At 38.7% G+C, this 20,882-nt stretch overlaps 1 protein-coding gene across 7 annotated transcripts in view; it reads right to left on the bottom strand.

The window, feature by feature from the left end:
• TENM4 (teneurin transmembrane protein 4) overlaps nt 1-20,882 on the bottom strand; it is a 3,057,282-nt gene that overhangs the window by 1,493,161 nt on the left and 1,543,239 nt on the right. For 5 of the 7 annotated variants that reach the window (XM_032296015.1, XM_032296012.1, XM_032296013.1 and 2 more), the window contains exon 1: nt 3,810-4,880. The gene's annotated coding sequence lies outside the window, so the exon portion shown is untranslated. Of the gene's footprint in view, nt 1-3,809; nt 4,881-20,882 lie in introns of those variants that run through there. The other 2 variants (XM_032296006.1, XM_032296008.1) reach the window with 1 other exon arrangement.

The raw sequence follows: 20,882 nt of genomic DNA, 5'->3' as shown, positions 1-20,882 counted from the left end.
TCGATTCGACATAACTGCCTAACAAAGTATATTTATGAACATCATTGGAACGAATGTCTCCAGTAACTGCAGCCATCACCTCCTAATGTCACATCATGGAGACACTGGAAAACAGATAGGGCTTATAACCTGATTTCCTATCATCTGATAAGAGCTTCAGCACCTCCAGCCTTCCCAGCTAGGCAGTATATGACTCACACTTCCCTTCTAACTTCCAAGGCACTTTGGGACAAAAAGGAAAAGTAAATAAGTAAGACAATTTTTCAAAATATCCATTTCATCAGTAGCCTGTTTCTTAATGCGTCTAGGCATTTGATCACTACAGAAGGTCTAAAAGGTGCTAAAATGAATTGCTAGGGACTCAAAATCCTTGAAAATTGGTCTAGCAGGGGGAGAAATACAATCATGTTAATCTGGAAAATTCAAGCTGTTTTCTTAGAACCCTAATTTTTCTGACTTTCTTGGCTATCCCCTTCTCTATACTTTCCCTGTGTTCCTAACTCAGATGTGTCCTCTCTCTGCCCCTTTCTCTGCATTTTGGTCACCACAGCCCTTACTGAGTGTGCTGCTCCCTCCTCCTCCTCTCATTTGCTGGTCTCCTGACTCCTGACTCCAAGCTCCGTTCTCTCCAATCTGCCTTCTACACTTGATTACCATTATGTACATAATGTATATAATGAACTATTTGGTTCCTTGACCTCAAAGTGTTCACAGTCTAGATGAGAAAAGAGAACATCAACAAAATATAAACAAAAACAAACCTCTTTTATTTTTCAGTCTGCAGAACCTAGCATAGAACACACAACACAATACTGTGGAAGGGAATTCTATTTCTCCTAGGATACACTTGTTGCAATAAAGTAAAACAAACATGTAAGCTGAAAGTTTCTCCTGGGCAAGGGATGGTAAATGAAACTGACTTGTTCAACCCTCTTATTTTAAATTGGAGATGTGTACAATGTCATTGGCATTCTCTTGACTGGGCATACCATTTTTACTGAATATGAAAATGCATTGAAAATGCTTTCTGGCAGTCACTGCAACCTCGGTCCTCTAAGGACTTAACTTATTTTATATAGTTTATACTTTTTTTTTTCTTATACTGACTTAGGATCTTTAACCATCATCAAATAAGAAAACAAGAATGGAATGACCACAGACATTTCCTGGAACCTAACCCTATAGGCAGAGGCAGTCTGCTGCCCTTACACATATTTTGATCAAGAAATATGCCCTAAAATGCTTTGAATGCCGTGCAGGTCCCCAGCAGAGGAGTCTTAAACCCAGCTCCAGGGAAACTAGACCACATCCCTGCTATGCCCTGTCAAGCTGCATCTACTGAATTAGGTTAGGAGTTAAGATGTTACACAATGTGACCAATGGAATCAGAAGCAATAACATGACCTGTCAGCCAGTGTTTTCCTGACAATTCTGGGGTAAAGAGATTGGCTGCTAGAGAGCTGCAGGGGCCGAGAGGAGGGGAGGAAGAGCTGGTGTGGGAGATGGGGGGAAAGGGCTATTTTGTTCCTTATTTACAAAAGTGGTGCTTGGTAGGGAGAGAGTGGTAAATTGACTTTATTTCCATAGTCTTATTTTAGAGTTTTGCTTGAAGGCTGCAAAACCAAAAGCCTTTTCTTGTATGGCAAGAGTTGCAAAACTCTGCATGAAGCATTTCATGAGCTTGAAGGTCTCTTGGGAGCAGGGCCAGAAAGTAAGATCTGCGAGGGCCTCTGTTTTATCAGGCTGAGGAAGGGTCACCTCAGCCAACACGGTGCACAGACAAGGCCAAGAAATGCAATTGAAGGTTGTGGACACCTGGCGCCAGCTGAGAGGTGATTGAATCCTGGCTTGTATTTGTTGGCATCGGGGTGCAGAGCTGGCCTAAGCTTGTAGCACATGAATTCCCTAATTTTGTTGGCCAGGAAAGAGGGAAAGAGATGCAGCTCAGTTCCTGTATGAACTGTGTAGAAACTACCCTTAAGTGTGTCTGTTAGGAGCGATTTATAGACATACAACCAACAGCTATTTCAATGTAGAAAATTTAAAAAAAGAAAAGGTTCTATGAAAAGCAACCTCACTGGCTGAGAACTCTGATAAGTTCCACTTTTGCAAAAAGCCATTGCCTGAAATTCCTAAGCATTAACTTCCTAGAGCTCTCTGTCCCAATGCTACAAATTTAAGTCTTTGTGACACACACTGACCACATATATAGGACCAAAGAGGCAACTGAAGGTCTTTCCTTAATAGAGTTTTTATTTGGTCTCTCTGTTGCTTGAAACCTGGACCACTCTTAAGGACTTTGGCTTGGAGCTCCATGGTGTGGCTACCCAGATGAAATTTCTCTCTTTCTGTCTAGCCTCATAAAACCTGATTTCTGCCTTTTCCTTCTAGGCAAACTGGATCCCAGAATTCAGATGTGTATTTTGCTATCCAGATCTCTGTGATGGAAAACTCTTACCCAAGTCCATTACCTTACCTTGGAGGCTTCTGACTATGATTCACATATTGAATCTCTCCTTCCATAAACTGGCTTTTCTGATTTGAAAGATCAGCCCTGAGGCTCTCTGCCTCAGCTTATCTTATTCCTAAAGCACGCAGTAAGTGCTCAATGAATATATTTTTTAAACCAACTTTACACTTTCTTTTCTAGACCTAGTAGAGTGGTCATGAAGTGGTTTTAGCCTCCTGGTTTTATAAGAGGAAGACCAGGTCATCCATATGCCCTTTCACTGAGGACAGTTTCTGCAGAAGAGAGAGCAACTTCCTGAGCATTCTGGCTAATTTATCAAGCTTATATTAACTTGAGTTTACCAGGTGCCTAATCAGGCTTAAATTATCTAAAGGTTATCATGTTGCAAGCCTAAACTATCTGGTAAACTTGGGCAATGTGCCTTCTTACATGTGAGAACTATTAATAAAGCACTTCTAAGAAATACAGTCAACAACAATAAATACTTTATCCATATGTTGGAATCACAAATGGAAATTATGACCCTTAATTGTGGTTGTGCACATCATCCAGGTGGCAGAACACCTGGAAATCGTGCTGCTCCTTAAAACACCACGATCGTTGCAAAGTTCTACTAAAAATGACACAGTTAATCCCAATCTCTGAACTAGGTATAATTTTTATGAACAGAAAATATGACTAGATTGCTGAATATAAATGCAACAGAAAACCAGAACAAAGTATTCAAATCTATTAAAAATATATATTATGACCTAATTGTGGTCAGCGATTTCTCTTTCCATTAACATCATTCGCTACTTTTTTATTGATTTGGTCATTGACAGGTGCATGTGGGAGGCCAAATAACAACCAGTCATAAAGGCTCAAGAAAAAACTGGAGAAAAAAAGTTGTAAAATGAGAAAATGTTCTCCGTTAATTTATTTTTTTATTTTATTTTTTTTTGGTCAAAAGAACACTTTTATGTTATTTGATTTTTTTTTTTTACAAAGGAATGCTTCAGAAAAAGTGGAGAAATAGCAATACTTGCTGCCTTAGATTAAGAAAGTGCTTCATAAAGAAGAAAACAAATCCACTTAAGCCAAAGCAATCAGTATGTTTAATGCTGGTCACCTCTACCAACTTTGACGAAACAGAGATCTGTTGAGAATGCTGCTTTCAAATTCACAGGATTTTTCTTAAGACAAAAGAGAAAAGGACACTAATTTCTCAGTTCTTGCTCTTTCCCTCCTACCTTGCACATCAACATGTTGCTGCAAACAACAACACTTGACCATACGAAAAAAGTATAAGAAAATTGTATTACATGTGTGTGTATGCATGCATATGTATACTTTTTACCTTAATTAGACATGCCCGTCAATGTCCAAGAAGAACGTTACTCAAGCTGTCTTGGGAGCAGCAATACTGTTTATCCTGAAAACAAGAAAACACAGAAAAATATGTAATTCCAAGATTGTCTGCTTTTAAATCTGGTGATTCACAGTTTACAGAAGGGTATGGGAAAATGAACAAGGGCTCTTCACTGTTTACCTAAAAGCCAAGATAATCAGTAATAGACTTTGTTTTTCTGATCTTTGTTTTAAAGATTTCTAAGAATATAGGCTGGTGGTTTTAGAATTAGACTCATATCCAAACCACTCAAGCTGGTCAAGTACTGTCTCCTGGAAAAGAGAGAAAAGGGGCTCCTGTGTCAAAAATGCATTGGTCAAATTATCTAGTTGCTCAGAATTTCATTTTCCCCATCAGTAAAATAAGAGCACTAATACTCCATAGCTCTGTGACAAGAACTAAGTAGGAGAAGATGTACAAAGCTTCCCACACAATATCCCATACATAGTAGGTACTGAATCCATTTTAGGGTTGGTTCCTTTCCAGCACCCCTCCCCAAAACCCTTTTCTTCTTTTGTTAATACTTTCAGTACCTTATCACAGTGTTAGCTCCATGGTGTTTGAGAAAACAAAATATCATAATGACTTCAAAACAACTATTTTAAAAGTGGAAAAAAGAAACGATAATCAAATTCACATTTAATAATAAGAACAGCTAAATGTATTGAGTATTTCCTATGTGCTACCCCAAGAACTAATACTTGCCTATGTACTAATCCACGCACGTCAGCTGTTTCTTTAATCCTTGCAACAACGATACAGAGAAGGTGATATTAGGAAACTGAGGGATGGAGAAGTTAGCTTCCTTTGTTCAGATCGCACAGTGCCTGGGAGATGGAGCTGGGATTTGTTTCTTTGCAGCCTCATCTCCTGGCCTGTTCTCCTCAGCATCCACCCTGCTGGCTCACCATACTCAACACCACGGGACCAGCATGAGCTCCAGATGATGTCACATACTCCGTTAGATCTTCCTTCCCTTCTTTCTCTTTTCCTTCCCTCCCTCCTTCCTTTATTACCCCTTCCTTTCCTTCAACCTTTATTTTAAATTTGAATTCACTATTTCACTTATTTTTTTGTTTTGCTTTGCTTTGACAGATCATGACAAAATATTGGTCATTTCAGTATAACTGGGTTCTTCTTTGGAATGAAGATTTTTTCTAGCTTTGTTGTCTTAGATGACTTATTGAATTCCTTTGAACTTTTTTTTTCTCTGTGAAATGAATGCATTAGACAAAGTGATGTTGAAAGGCCCTTCCTAGCTTACTTGTCCTCTGACTGGCTACTTTGGAAGCAGTTTAGATCATGCTGCTGTTGAGATCTTCATGCATGTATGAGAGTTGTGGACTCTAACAGCAATTTGCTTGCTTTGGCTAAAGGTAAAATTTCAAATTTCCATGAAGAGACACTTATATTTATATGCATTCTTTAAAGTGCTTGCAAATGGGGAAACTGAAGTCCAAAGACATTGAGTAATTCACCCAAGGTCACTCAGAAGTGGCAGAGTCAAAATTCATATCATACAAGTTTCTGTATCTTCAAAGCCCATATCCTCTGTGGTATCCCAAGCCGACCAGAAAGTATTGTACATAAAGTTATTGACCTGAATTACTCTTGTTTTTAAAATCTGACTCAAAATTTAGGGTGATAATAACTATCATGTGTCATAAGCTCATTCTGTGCCAGCCAATATCAGAGCCTTACATATATCTCATTTAGCCCTCCACTGAACCAAATGTCAGGTACTGTAATTACCCTCTTTTGATACATGAGGAAACTGAGTCACTAGGACTAACACTATTTGCCCAAGTCATGGAACTAACAAGTAAAAGATCTAGGATTTGAACTAGGAACAACTAAAATTTGGCAAAGTTCATGGTTTATTATCTTGACTGGCATATGGCAATCATGTTGCAATTTAAAGTTAATAAGCTGCAATTGTGAGTACTGGAAGAAAAACTTGGAGAAGGTTAGTGTATGTGAGAGTGAACCACAGGACAGCCTTGTCACTTAATAATTCACAGACTCCAATGAAGAAGAAGAGAAGGATTTTTTAAAAAGGACTGCTCAGGGATTGTTGAAAACCTGCCTCCTGAACTGTTTCCCCATGAAAATTGCCAGCTTTTGTCATTCAGTCTGACAATGAGAAAAAAAAAGACAAAGTGAATTTCAAGGGACATTGTTTGTCAGTGAGGCTTGCAACGTCCTTCACACATTAGGGAGTCCGGCTGACGTGCTGTCCCACCTTGGTTGGAGGAAAACTGAGCTCCAAGGAGAAAACAGGTAAAGCAAACAGCAAACGAGGAAAAGGAGCTCTGTTTATTGAGTTGGGTCCAAATTCACCGAGAAAAATGACTTCCAGATGCATTTCAAACACAGCAACATGATTAGGATGGAGAAGGCAGTCAAGTCTATTTGGCTTCTGCAGGGGATTTGTTTGTATATTCTAATTGCATCATCGTTTAGCTTTATTTCATCTGGAACCTGGCTGCCAAATGAGCGTATTGATTACCTGTCATGGATGCATATTTCTCAATTAAAAGCCATCAAGGCTTGTAAAATCTCAACCATGTCAAGACCAACGAGTGGATTTTAGTACTGCCGTTAGTACTCACATTAGCCCCCTTCCACTGAACAGCAGATACAAGCTTGGCACCTTACATATGATGGCTCATTTAAATGTCACAACCTCCTTCAAAGTAGATGTCGTTATTTTCTATCTTTGTAATGCGGAAGCAGAGGCTCAGAAAGATTAAAAACCTTGCCCAAGACCACAAAACTAGTAAGAAGTGAAGGAAGTATTTGAACCTATATATGTCTATATGACATATATAGATATGTCATATTCCCATTCCACAGGGCTTTCTGCTACACCCAGGCAGTAGAGACTGCATGTGAAGTGCTGTTCAGGGCAACCTGAACAGTCAGTTCTGTCATTCACTAGCTCTGTGATGTTGAGCAAGTTTCTTAATATCTCTGTGTCTGTGTCCTCATCTGTAGAATCAAGGAAATAACACACAGTGCGGTTGTTAGGACTAAATGAGCTACTATATGTATAGCATGTAAAAATAATACAGCATGTAGACCATTATTTTTTCATGCTCTGGATACTGTGAAAGACAAACTGTAAATTTTTGACCTTCAAAACTTGCTGTAGGCACTTTGTACTTCCAAAGACTTTGCAACAATTCAATTCTCCTCACAGCAGCTCAGTGTTTTGGGTCAGATCACTGTCTCTCACTCTCAAACTGAGACGTGAGGAGCGACTGTGCCGAAATATTTTCAGTGTACTCAGTTTCTGATTCACCTGATCACACCTCAATAAACAGATAATGAGACTGTTTATTTGTATATTCTACATACCTTGAAATCTTAGGTCTATTCCTCACAACAACTGCACAATTAGGTGCTATTATCTTTATTACCCAAATAAAGATGATGTAGACCATAAAATCAATATGATCCTCCCAAGTACACGTAGCTGGTAAGTAGCAAGGCTTGGATTTGAACCCATATATGAATGTCTCTCAAATGTGTGTGCTTGCATTCAAATTGTGATACTTAAACCATTAATTTCTCCTTGTCTCCTTGGTGAACAGTTCCTCATCTATTCGGATTAACCCATCTATGACTTTCCTTGACGTTCACCTATTGCAACGTATTTTATGAAGTTGTATGAACAGTTGTATGAACAGTGTTGTATGAACAGTGATGAACGCAAGACATGGTCTCTGCTTTCATCTCTGTGTCTCAATGTTCTCATCTGCTTTCATGAAGCTTACAGCTTAAAGAGGGTAATAGACAAGTACATACTTGAAAGATCCTGAGAAGAAATAAAATAAGAGTGACAGGGTGGAGAAAATTTAGGGCAACAGGGCAGTGGATGGCGTCGGAGCTCTCTGAGGAAATGACATTTAAGCTAAGATGAAGGATGAGAAGAAGGTAATATGTGAGAATGGGGGAGGGGTTCCTGGCAGCAAGAGGAGTGTGTGCCCAGAGCCCGAGACACAACAGGTGCATGGGAACCAGAAGAAAGCTTGTGTAGCTAGGAAAAAACAAGAAATAGGAGGTGGAGTTAGGGTGGGGCTCAGTGGAAGTGGTTTGAGAAATGGTCTGGGGCCAGAATATTCGTGATCTACTGAACCACAGGGAGGCATTTGGGTTCTGAGTCCTACAGAGCCTTGTGTAGCCCTTGTTGGTAGTCATTATCATATTGCATTGTCATCCTATGCTTATCCGTCTGTTTCCCCCTCCAGACCATAAGCTTCCTAAGTGCCTAGGCCAGTGTTCAAGACAAAGTGGGCATTCAGCAAATTAAACAAATTAATGGAGACAATTTTATAGCACAGTGATTGTGTAAGATACTTATCGAAAGATAAACATAAAAAGGTTAGAGTAAATAAACTAGTATTTTTGTTCCTCAATGAGAAAGAAAAATCCTGGCTAAGAATAAATTTTATTATATATACTTATTTATATTATGTAAGAGTTGATAGGTTCATGAACATTAATAATGATAACCAACATTAGTAGCTTGGCACTAGGCTCACTGCTTTATATGTATTTCATTTAATTTTCATGATAATAAACATGAAGCAATTACTGTTAATCTTCATTTAGCAGGAAAAAAAAACCCTAAAAAACAAAATTTGGACAGAGTTCAAATAAATTATATAGGGTAGCAAAGATAATACTGACAGTGCTGTGATTCAAATCCAGGTATTTTATTCAAAGTCTACATATGTAAAAACTTTGTAACTTTAAACTATCTCTCATGAGTTTATCCTTGAATATTTTTAAATTAAAAAAATATAAACACAATAGTAAAAGTCCTAGTTATTGAAGTGAAATGAGTAGTAGCAAACATTAAAAAAGAAACTAATGAAACTTTTAATAATAGTAACTGGTTAATAAAAAAGGTTTGATGGAATTCTGTATAAATGATTAAGAAAACAATAAAGAAAAAGGAAAGCACTCAATGCATTAGAATGATGTTTGCAAAGGTATTTGTTTCAGTTTTCTTGTTTTCATAATGTTGCTGGTATAGTACACAAAAATTAGCAGAAAAGGGAAGTGATGGGAGGTTTAATTTTTCTAAGAGTAACAGATGAACAAGATGGATAAACGAGCCAATATTTGTATTCTTCACACTTTTTCTATTACTATTCCCAGTTGACTGTGTCTAGGCCTTCTTCCTCCCCACTGCCCACCCCCGACTCCCATTGTGTGAATAACTCCTATTCATTCTTCAACATCCAGATAAAATAGCTCTCAGTCTGGAAAGCCCTTACCTGGCTGCCCAGACTTCCACCACACTACATCCATTTCCTTTGTACGGTTTATAAAATGTTATAGTACAAACTAATTATTCTGCTTTATCATTCTCTCTAAATGCAGTGAGGGAAGGAAATAGAAATAGGTAATTATTCAAATATATAAATACTGATTTAGACACTTTGGTTGAATCACTGCATTGATCAAAACAGCCTTGTTGCATATACACTTTTATGCCCATTCTACAGATAGGAAATGGGAAAGCAGGCTCAAAAAAGGGAATTTGCTCATGTCAGTATTATTTATTTATTTATTTATTTATTTTGGAGATGGAGTCTTACCCTGTAGCCGAAGCTGGAGTGCAGTAGTGCAATACTGACTCATTGCAACCTCCATCTCCTAGACTCAAGTGATTCTCACACCTCAGCCTCCCGAGTAGCTGGGACTACAGGCCCATGCCACCATGCCTGGCTAATGTTTTGTATTTTAGTAGAGATGAAGATTCACCATATTGCCCAGGGTGGTGTCCAACTCCTGAGCTTAGGTGATTCACCCACTTCGGCCTCCCAAAGTACAGGTGTAAGCCACTATGCCTGGCCTGATTTAGTATTCTTCAGGAAGATGATAGGACAAGTCATGAAAAACGGAGTATTGGAGATTTGGGGAAGATAAAAAATATAACAGCAAACAATGGTGAGTCACATTTGGAATGAGAGTCCAAGGTAAGTTTCCTGCTCTCATAGCCCTAGGTTACTCTGTGAGGCTTTGCAACACGTGGGTTAAGAGTATTGCTGCTGGAGCCACCCCGCCTGGGTGCAAATCCCAGCTCTAGTCTTACCTACCTATGTGACCTTGAGAACATTACAAAACCCTTCTGAGACTCAGTTTCCTCATCTGTAAAATGGAGATGATAATGATAACATTCATCTCACAGAAATGTATTATGAGGACGAAATGAGGTAAGAAGTGTGATGAGTTTAAGCTGTCCTTAGCACTTAGAAGACTTAAAACTGTGAGCTGCTATTATTCAGTGCTTTCAAAGAAAAAAGAAAGTTACATGTTAAATGATAAGCATTGCCTTGTAGAACACAGACAAACTGGGGCCTGATCAGAGTAGCGTGAGCAGGAAAGAGGAAGACTTGGCATGCTGTTGAAGGGGTCCCTACATACATCATGTACCTTGGAGAAGAAAACACTCAGGAGCAACAGGACAGCTACAGTAAACAGCACGCACTCTCTAAAAGGCTGAGCTCTCCATTGTGCTGAGCTCTCATCAGCATCACCTATTTATCCTCACAGCCAGTGCCACTAGGAGGGAGGGTCTCCATTCACATTTTTAATTTAGATTGTTCATTTTACACCCAAGGGGGAGAGAAAAAGGTTAGAAACTGATAGGACTTGACCATGATTACAAAGAGTACAAGAGATGGGATTTAAACCCAGCTTATCTTGTGCCTAAATGTGTGTCCACAGCTGCACGCTGTGCTGCCTCCACAGGTCCACTTCTTTTTTATGAGAGTTTGTCAGCTGCTACATTATCCTGACTATGACTAATGCCCTCCAACAGCTAAAGGCAGGGGAAGAGAAAGTCCATTTATTCTGTGCTGTTCCAGAGGGCAGAATGAACATAGTATATAAGAAAGAAACTTTGGTTCAACATCAGAAAATATCTTTAGCTATAATGAAGTACCTATGGGCTCAGGACTCTAGGTTTCAGCCACAAAACTGGGCAGCTGTTTGAGTAGGCATTGAGCTACAGTTTTTGTTTTTTGTTTTTTGTTTTTTTGTTTTTTAATACTCCAGCAGTGCATGGAACTCCAATGAGATAGGAAAACTGTCCACTTCTGTGGAAAATGGGCTGAAACCAGGGAGCCAAGCAGTCTTACTCAGCAGGTCCTACTCTCATGCAGCCCAAGCAAGCTAAGAACCACTTGCTTGAAATTCTCACTGCCAGCAAAGCAGTCTGGAGTTGACCTGGGATGATTGAGCTTGGTAGGGAAAGGGGTGACTGCCATTACTGTGGCTTTAGTAGGTGGTTCTCCCCTGACAGTGCTAAGGAGATTGGGAGGTTTGGACATTGTAGACACACAGCAAAGCAGCTGTGGCCAGACTCCTTCTTTAGATTCCTCCACTGGACAGAGTATCTCCACAGGAAATCCAGCAGCTCCAGTCAGGGGCTTACAAGACAAAACTCTCATCTCCCTGTGACAGAGCACCTGGCTTGGGGGAGGGGCAGCTGGGATCACAGAATAAGGGGACTTAATCTTTCCTGCCTGCTGCCTCTGAAGACAGCAGCTGATCCTGACAAGGGGAATTCTCCCAGCACAGCACACCAGCTCTGCTAAAAGACAGACTACTTCCTTAATTGGGTCTGCAACCCCCATGCCTCCTGACTGGGAGGGACCTCCCAAACAGGGGTTGATAGACACCTCATACAGGAGAGCTCTGGATGGCCTCTGGCAGGGGCCCTTTCGGGACGAAACTTCCAAAGGAAGGAGCAATATTTGCTGTTCTGCAGCCTCCACTGGTGCTACTCAAGCAAACAGGGTATAGAGTGGCTCTCCGGCACTCTTAGCAGACCGTCAGAAGAGAGGCCGGACTATTTGAGAAAAAACTAACAAACGGAAAGCAACAACAAAAACAAAAAGGCAACCTACCCGCAGCAAAATCCCAATCTAAAGGTCATCCGCCTCAAAGATCAAAGGTAGATAAATCCACAAAGATGAGCAAAAACCAGCACAAAAACTGAAAATTTCAAAAGTCAGAATGCCTCTTCTTCTCCAAATGATAGCAACATCTCTCCAGTAAGGGCAAAACCCTGAATGGAGAATGAGACTGATGAATTGACAGAGGTGAGCTTCAGAAGGTGGGTAATAACAAACTCCTGTGAGCTAAAGGAGCATGTTCTAACCCAATACAAAGAAGCTAAAAGCCTGGACAAAAGGTTACAGCGACTGCTAATTAAAATAACCAGTTTAGAGAGGAATATAAATGACCTGAAGGAGCTGAAAAACACAGCAGGAAAACACTTTGTGCAGCATACACAAGTATCAATAGCTAAGTCGATCAAGCAGAAGTAAGGCTATCAGAGTCTGAACACCACCTAGCTGAAATAAGGTATGTAGACAAGATTAGAGAAAAAAGAATGAAAAGGAATGAACAAAGCCCCCAAGAGATGTGGGACTATGTGAAAAGACTGAACCTACAATTGACTGGGGTACCTGAAAGAGACAGGAAGAATGGAACCAAGTTGGAAAACACACTTCAGCATATTACACAGGAGAACATCCCCAACCTAGCAAGACAGGTCAACATTCAAATTCAGGAAATGCAGAGAACACCACTAAGATACTTCATGAGAAGATCAACCCCAAGACACAAATTCTTCAGATCCTCCAAAGTTGAAATGAAGAAAAAAATGTTAAGGGGAGCCAGAGATAAAGGGAAGTTCATCAGATTAACAGGAGATCTCTCAGCCAGAACCCTACAAGCCAGAAGAGAGTGGAGGCCAACATTCAACATTCCTTAAAAAAAAAAAAAAAAGGATTTTCAACCCAGAATCTTGTAGCCAGCCAAACTAAACTTCATAAGTGAAGGAGAAATAAAATCCTTTCCAGACAAGCAAATGCTAAGGGATTTTGTCACCACCAGGCCTGCCTTGCAAGAGCTCTTGAAGGAAGCACTAAATATGGAAAGGATACACTGGTATCAACCAATGCAAAAACACACCAAAATATAAAGACCAGTGATTCTATGAAGAAGTTGCATCAACTGGTGGGTAAAATAACCAGCTAATACATCATGATGACAGGATCAAATTCACACATAACAATATTAATCTTAAATGTAAATGGGCTAAATGTCCCAGTGAAAAGACAAAGACTGGCAAATTGGATAAAGAGTCAACATCCATCGGTGTACTGTATTCAAGAGATCTATCTCACGTGCAAAGATACCCATAGGCTCAAAATAAAGAGATGGAGGAATCTTTACTGACCAAATGGAAAGAAAAAAAAAGCATGGTTTGCAATCCTAGTTTTTGAAAAAAAAACAGACTTTAAACCAACAAAGATCAAAAAAGACAAAAAAGGCCATTACATAATGGTAAACTGATCAATGCAACAAGAAGAGCTGAATATCCTAATTATATATGCACCCAATATAGGAGCACCCAGATTCATAAAACAAGTTCTTAGAGACCTACAAAGAACCTCAGATTCCCACACAATAACAGTGAGAGAATTTAACACCCCACTGTCAATATTAAATCAACAAAACAGAAAAGTAACAAGGATATTCAGGACTTGAAGTCAGCTCTGGACTAAGTGGACCTAATAGACATCAACAGAGCTCTGCACCAAAAATCAACAGAATATACATTATTCTCAGTGCCACATGACACTTACTTTAAAATCAACCACATAATTGGAAGTAAAACACTCCTCAGCAAATGCAAAGAAACTGAAATAATAACCAACAGTCTCTTAGACCACAGTGCAATCAAATTAGAACTCAAGATTAAGAAATTCACTCAAAAACCCACAACTACAAGATAATTGAACAACCTATTCCTGAATTACTACTGGGTAAATAACAAAATTAAGGCAGAAATCAAGAAGTTCTTTGAAACCAATGAGAACAAAAAGACAATGTGCCGGAATCTCTGGGACACAACTAAAGCAGTTAAGATGGAAATTTATAGCACTAAATGTCCACATCAGAAAGCTGGAAAGATCTCAAATCAACACCCTAACATCACAATAAAACTAAGGAAGCAACAGCAAACAAACTCAAAAGCTAGAAGAAGACAAAAATTAACTAAGATCAGAGCAGAGCTAAAGGAGATAGAGACACAAAACAACTCTTCAAAAAGTACATGAATTCAGGAACCATTGCTTTGAAAAAATTAACAAAACAGATAGACCACTAGCTAGACTAATAAAGAAGAAAAGAGAGAAGTATCAAATAGTCCCAATAAGAAATGATAAATGGGATATCACTGCTTACCCCACAGAAATACAAACTACCATCAGAGAATACTATAAACACCTCTATGCAAAAAAAAAAAAAAAAAGGTTAAATTCCTGGACACATAATTCATCCCAAGACTAAACCAAGAAGAAGTAGAGTCCCTGAATAAACCAATAACAAGTTTTGAAATTGAGGCAGTGATCAATAGCTTACCAATGAAAAAATGCCCAGGGCCAGATGGATTCACAGCTGAATTCTACCAGAGGTACAAAGAGGAGATTGTACCATTTCTTCTGAAACCATTCCAAATAATCAGAAAAAGGGACTTCTCCCTAACTGATTTTATGTGCTCAGCATCATTCTGATACCAAAATCTGGCAGAGACACAACAAAAATAGAAAGCTTCAGACTACTATCGCTGATGAACATTGATGCGAAAATCATCAATAAAATACTGGCAAACCAAATCCAGCAGCACATCAAAAAGCTTATCCACCATGATCAAGTCAGCTTCATCCCTAGGATGCAAGGTTGGTTCAACACATGCAAATCAATAAATGTAATCCATCACATAAACAGAACCAATGTTAAAAAACACGATTATCTCAATAGATGCAGAAAACACCTTCGATAAAATTCAATATCCCTTCATGCAAAAAACTCTCAATGGCATCGATGGAACATATCTCAAAATAATAAGAGCTATTTATGACAAATCCATAGCCAGCATCATACTGAATAGGCAGAAGCTGGAAATATTCCCTTTGAAATCTGGCACAAGACAAGGATGCCCTCTCTCACCACTCCTATTAAACATAGCATTGGAAGTTCTAGCCAGGGCAATGAGGCAAGAGAAAGAAATAAATGGTATTCAATTAGAAAGAGAGGGAGTCAAATTGTCTCTGTTTGCAGATGACATGACTGTGTATTTAGAAAACCCCACCATTGAGTCCAAAATCCCCTTAAGCTGATAAGTAACTTTAGCGAAGTCTCAGGATAGAAAATCAATGTGAAAAAATCACAAGCCTTCCTCTATACCAATAATAAACAAACAGAGAGCCAAATCGTGTGTGAATTCTCATTCACAATTGCTACAAAGAGAATAAAATACCTAGGTATACATCTTACAAGGGGTGTGAAGGACCTTTTCAAGGAGAACTACAAACTACTGCTCAAGGAAATAAGAGAGGACACAAACACATAGAAAAACATTCCATGCCCATGGGGAGGAAGAATCAGTATCACAAAAATGCCATATTGCCTGAAGTAATTTATAGATTCAATGCTATTCCCATCAAGCTATCATTGACCTTCTTTGCAGAATTAGAAAAAGATACTTTAAATTTCATATGGAACCAAAAAAGAGCCCATACAGCCAAGACAATCCTAAGCAAAAAGGACAAAGCTGGGGTCATCACACTACCTGATATCAAACTATACAAGGCTATAGGAACCAAAACAGCATGGTACTGGTACCAAAACAGACACGTAGACCAACAGAACAGAACAGAAACCTCAGAAATAACACCACATATCTACAACCATCTGATCTTCAACAAACCTGACAAGAACAAGCAATAGGGAAAGGATTCCCTATTTAATAAATGCTGCTGGGAAAACAGGCTAGTCATATGCAGAAAACTAAAAGTGGACCCCTTTCTTATACATGATACAAAAATTAACTCAAGATGGATTAAAGACTTAAATGCAAAACCCAAAACCATAACAATGGTATTCCCTAGAAGAAAACCTAGGGAACACCATTCAGGCCATAGGCATGGGAAAAGGCTTTATCAGTAAAACACCAAAAGCAATTGCAACAAAAGCCAAAACTGACAAATGAAATCGAATTAAACTAAAAAGCTTCTGCATAGCTAAAGTAACTAGCATCAGACTGAACAGGTAAACTACAGAATGGGAGAAAAATTTTTCAATCTACCCATCTGACAAAGGTCTAATATTGAGAATCTATAAGGAAGTTAAATTTACAAGAAAAACAACAACGCCATCAAAAAGTGGGTGAAGGGTATGAACAGAGGCTTCTCAAAAGAAGACATTTATGTGACCAACAAAAATATGAAAGAAAAAAAAGCTCATCAACACTTATCATTAGAAAAATGCAAATCAAAACCACAATGAGACACCATCTAACCCCAGTCAGAATGGCAATTAAACTCGGGAAACAAGAGATGCTGGCAAGGCTTGGGAGAAATAGGAACACTTTTACATTGTTGGTGGGAGTGTAAATTAGTTCAACCATTATGGAATACAGTGTGGTGCTTTCTCAAGAATCTAGAACCAGAAATACCATTTGCCCCAGAAATCTTACTACCAGGCATATACCCAAAGGATTATAAATCCTTCTACTATAAAGACACATGCACATGTATGTTTACTGCAGCAATATTTACAACAGCAAAGACTTGGAACCAACCGAAATGCCCATCAATGACAGACTGGATAAAGAAAATGTAGCACATATACACCATGGAATACTCTGCAGCCATAAAAAAGAATAAGATCATGTCCTTTGCAGGGACATGGATGAAGCTGGAAGCCATCATTCTCAGCAGACTAACACAGGAACAGAAAATCAAACACCACATGCTCTCACTCATAAGTTGAACGATGAGAACATATGAACACAGGGAGGAGAACAACATACACTAGGGCCTGTTGGGAGTGGAGGGTAAGGGTGGGAGAGCATTAGGACAAATGCCTAATGCATGTGGCATTTAAAACCTAGATGACAGGTTGATAGATGCCCCAAACTACCATGGCATATGTGCTTCTGCACAGCTAAAGTAACTAGCATCACAGTGAATAGACAACCCACAGAACGGAAGAAAAATTTTGCAATCTACTCATCTGACAAAGGTCTAATATCCAGAATCTACAAGGAGTTTATACAAATTTACAAGAAAAAAAAACACCATCGAAAAGTGGGCAAAGGGTATGAACAAACACTTTTCAAAAGAAGACATTCATGTGTCTCAAAAGAAGTCAGCACATAGATGAAAATTTCACATAGTCAAAAGTAATTTTAAAAATCCTTCTATTATAGACAGGGAACAGTATACTTGATTTGGGGTATACAACTGTGTTTCCTAGCTCTTAGGAAGGAACGTATACCTAGGTAACAAACTTGTACATTCTGCACATGTATTTCAGAACTTAAAGAGGAAAAAAACAAGTCAGGGCAGCAGTAAATTTTAACACCACTTCTTATTAGCTAGGAAAATTTATATATCAAAATTCTTTAATCCTCAGTTTTCTCACCTGTAACACTAATCTTTACTTCCCTTGGTTGTTTGGAGAATAAGGTTTTATGCAGTAGTTGCTGACAGTTGGTGACCTATGTGTTTGCTCCTTTCATTTACCCATTTTTAAGCAATTGGGGCTATTCAATAATGCAGTGGAAGGAACAGATGACCATTCCCATTCCACATCACTGGAGGTACACAGGCAGAGGGTAGATGTTTCAACAATAGGCACTGTAGTGCGAATTCAAACCTCAGGTGATAGACGAACTTCAGGACTTGCCAACCCCACAATTCTATGAAATTAGGAATAATAGATAATATGGTAGATGATAAAACCAGATTTCAAGGTGGCCTCAACCGTTTTACTGAAGTGCTAAAACTAACGTGATGAAATTGAACAGAAAGAAGTATAAAGTTTGGCCTTTGAATTAGAAATAGACAATAGCAATAATAACACAATCTCATGTAAAATAGAGGAAGTATGGTTTGGTCATCGTGCATTATAGAAAACATGTTAGAATATTTTATTCATCACCTACTTAGTGTGTGACATGAATTCTAAAAGCAACAGATAAACAAGAAAATAGCCTTGACTAATCTAGGCTGCACTGCACTTTTAGAGATTTAGTATTTGGGCCAGGGAACTTATTGTCTCACTATAATAACACTTATACTTTTACTGGGAGAAAATTTTCTTCCAAAGTCAGCACATAGGTGAAAATTTCACATAGTCAAAAGTAACTCTAAAAATTCTTGTATTGCACACAAGGGGCAGTGTACAAGATTTGGGGTATACAACTGTGTTTCCTAACTCTTAGGTACAACGGAATTTGAGCACTACAAGGCTAAATTATGCGTCAGGTAAAAGTGTAACCATTTTACCTTAAAAAAATAACAAGATCCTGATGGAAAATGGGAAATGGATACAGGAATTCAAGAGTATTTTTGTTTGCCTTCAGGGTTTACTTGATTTTTCAAAAATCATTAATCCTTTATAATTTGAATATAGGTTGCAGTGCAGATTATGTGAGACAATATATATTGATCTTAACTAAGCTTTTAATTGTAAAAGAAAAACTGACAAGCTAAAGATTGGTGACTAGGATTATGATGGATTGGAGACCACTCCATAAAGCAGGATGCAACCAATTGTATCTATGGCCCCTGGGCCACATATGATCTGCAGCCTGTTTTTGTACAACTACCAGTGAAGAATGGTTTATATAGTATTAAAGGCTGTAGAAATTTTTTGAAAAGAAGAAGGACGTGTGGTCTGTGATGCCTAAACTAGGATTGTAAGTGTAATAGAGATTTGCTATCTGCAGAGGAGATGGCTTCTCTCTCCCATGTGTGGTTTATGTCCGCACTGCTTGACATGTCTTACAATCATTACTTCTCCAGTACGTCCAGTGTCACCTCTTGCTCTTCAAAGATCAAATGGTCAGAAGTCCTTCACCCAGGTTGTGTTGTTTCACTCCTCTCAGACTTTGCCGATGCTATTCCCCAGAAAAATTCATCAGCCTTTGACATTTCAGCTTTCCCCAAAACTCCTCACTGAACCCTCCTCCTCCTTTGTGCTCATCAATAGTGCACATACTAACTTCTTCCTTTTTAACAGACTGGACCAAACTGAATTCATTTGTTTCTTTATGGAATCTAGACTTCAGATATAGGCTCCTTTAAAAGAGCCGTAAGTTACTTATTTGTCTCTTTAGCACCTAACACTGTGCCTGGTACCTGGTAGGCTCTTAGTAAATGTTTTCTAATCTAAAGTAAATATGTTTTACTGCTAGCAGAGCTGCTGGTGCAGGAGGGAGTAAGCTGCCTTAGGAAGACTTTAGAGGCCAAAACTAAGAACAACAAAGGGAAGTTACAATTAGGAAAAAAGTGACTTGTCCAAACTGCCATACAGAGCCAGGAATAGGTAAAAGAACAGATTTCAGCATTAAGAAAACCAGTGGTGGCAGATGCCTGTAATCTCAGCTGCTCTGGAGGCTGAGGCAGGAGAATCACTTGAACTCAGGAGGCGGAGGTTGCAGTGAGCCGCGAATGTGCCACCACATTCCAGGCTGGGCGAAAGAGCTAGACTCTGTCTCAACAACAACAACAACAAAACAAAATAAAATAAAAATAAAAAAAACAAGAAAACCAGAGTTTGAATTCTGGCAACATGTCTTAATTTCACTCTGAGAATTTAAACAAAAGAATTCACCTTTAGAGCTAGTTTTTACATCTCTATCCTGGAGATACTAACATCTGCTTCACAGAGGCACTGGGAAGTTTATGATCATGTGTGCTAGAAAGGCCAAAACAATGTCTTGCACATAGTAGGCTACCTGTATCCTTTTGCCCCTTCCTAATTTCTCATGCTCCTTTGGCCCCTCTTCAATGTCACATCTCATTTTATTGTACCTGACAAAAAAACCAAGTGAATTACAACCAAACTGCTCTAAACATTACATCAGTTTCCCCCTGACTTAATATACCACCCCTAGAAGATAAACGCTAGGGTTCTGTCAACAAAGGCAGGCCATGCATCTGGAGAAGACAGTTCATAGTAATTTTGTCAGCAAAATTGTAACAATAAAGGCCCAAACAACACTTCATCTCTCTGTCAGTTGTCTTGAAAGGGCAGATTACTTTATCCTCAATCTTGGCACATCCAATTAAGGTAGACTTACAAGCCAGGCAGGTGTAAAGTGCAAGCCAGCACTTGTTCACATTAGCAATTATCAATGGAAAACTACATGAATGCTAAGTCTTGGCACTGCTGTTACCCTGGCAACCATTAGCCTGTGAAAGCAAGGCAGACGCTAACATGACAGCTTGACATTGTTGCCCAGAAAAAAGATGGATTCTCTTTCTCCATTTTCCCCAGTTACTTTTATGTTTGTCATTGTAAGCCCCAAAAGAAAACAATTCTTCTTTTCTACTTTACACTTGGGAAGCTATCCAAGCCTAAAATTTATAATTACATATCTTCGATGAATAGGTATCGAACACCTACTATGTGCCAGGTACTGTGCAAGATGCGTAGTTTTCAATCTAGAAAAGTAACATCACGTTCACGTCTTCTCTTCCTTATTTCCTTACTTCTTTTTCCTTCTTTCCTTCCTTGCTTCCTTCATCCACTGACTCAACAAGCATTTCTGAGGAAATCCTGTATACAAGGCACTGTACTTGACACAGCTGATTCAGAGATAAATAGTCCTTGTCTTTACAAAGTTCTCAGTCAAATTGATGTCATAAAAATACAAGAACCATAGATAAAAACAAATGTGCTCACATGAAAGGCTAAAAATAACATAAAGATGTTGTGAAGCCAAAATAAGAAAATGTTTCAGAGATTCAAAAAGGCAGAAATAGAAAAGCGAAATAAAAATGTGAGGTATTATATTTAGAACTCATATTGCCAGTTCATTCTTTTATTAATTCATGTATTTATTTCTACACTTGTTTTTGGATAAGGTAGAAGAACAATTATTAAATAAAGAACAATTTCGACCTGTTTTAGGGT

This window comes from Sapajus apella, unplaced genomic scaffold (assembly GCF_009761245.1).
Source record: "Sapajus apella isolate SASKATOON/1434 unplaced genomic scaffold, GSC_monkey_1.0 scaffold34, whole genome shotgun sequence".
Taxonomy (NCBI): domain Eukaryota; kingdom Metazoa; phylum Chordata; class Mammalia; order Primates; family Cebidae; genus Sapajus; species Sapajus apella.
The sequence above is the reverse complement of the archived record's forward strand: the minus strand, read 5'-3'. Positions and strand labels throughout refer to the sequence as shown.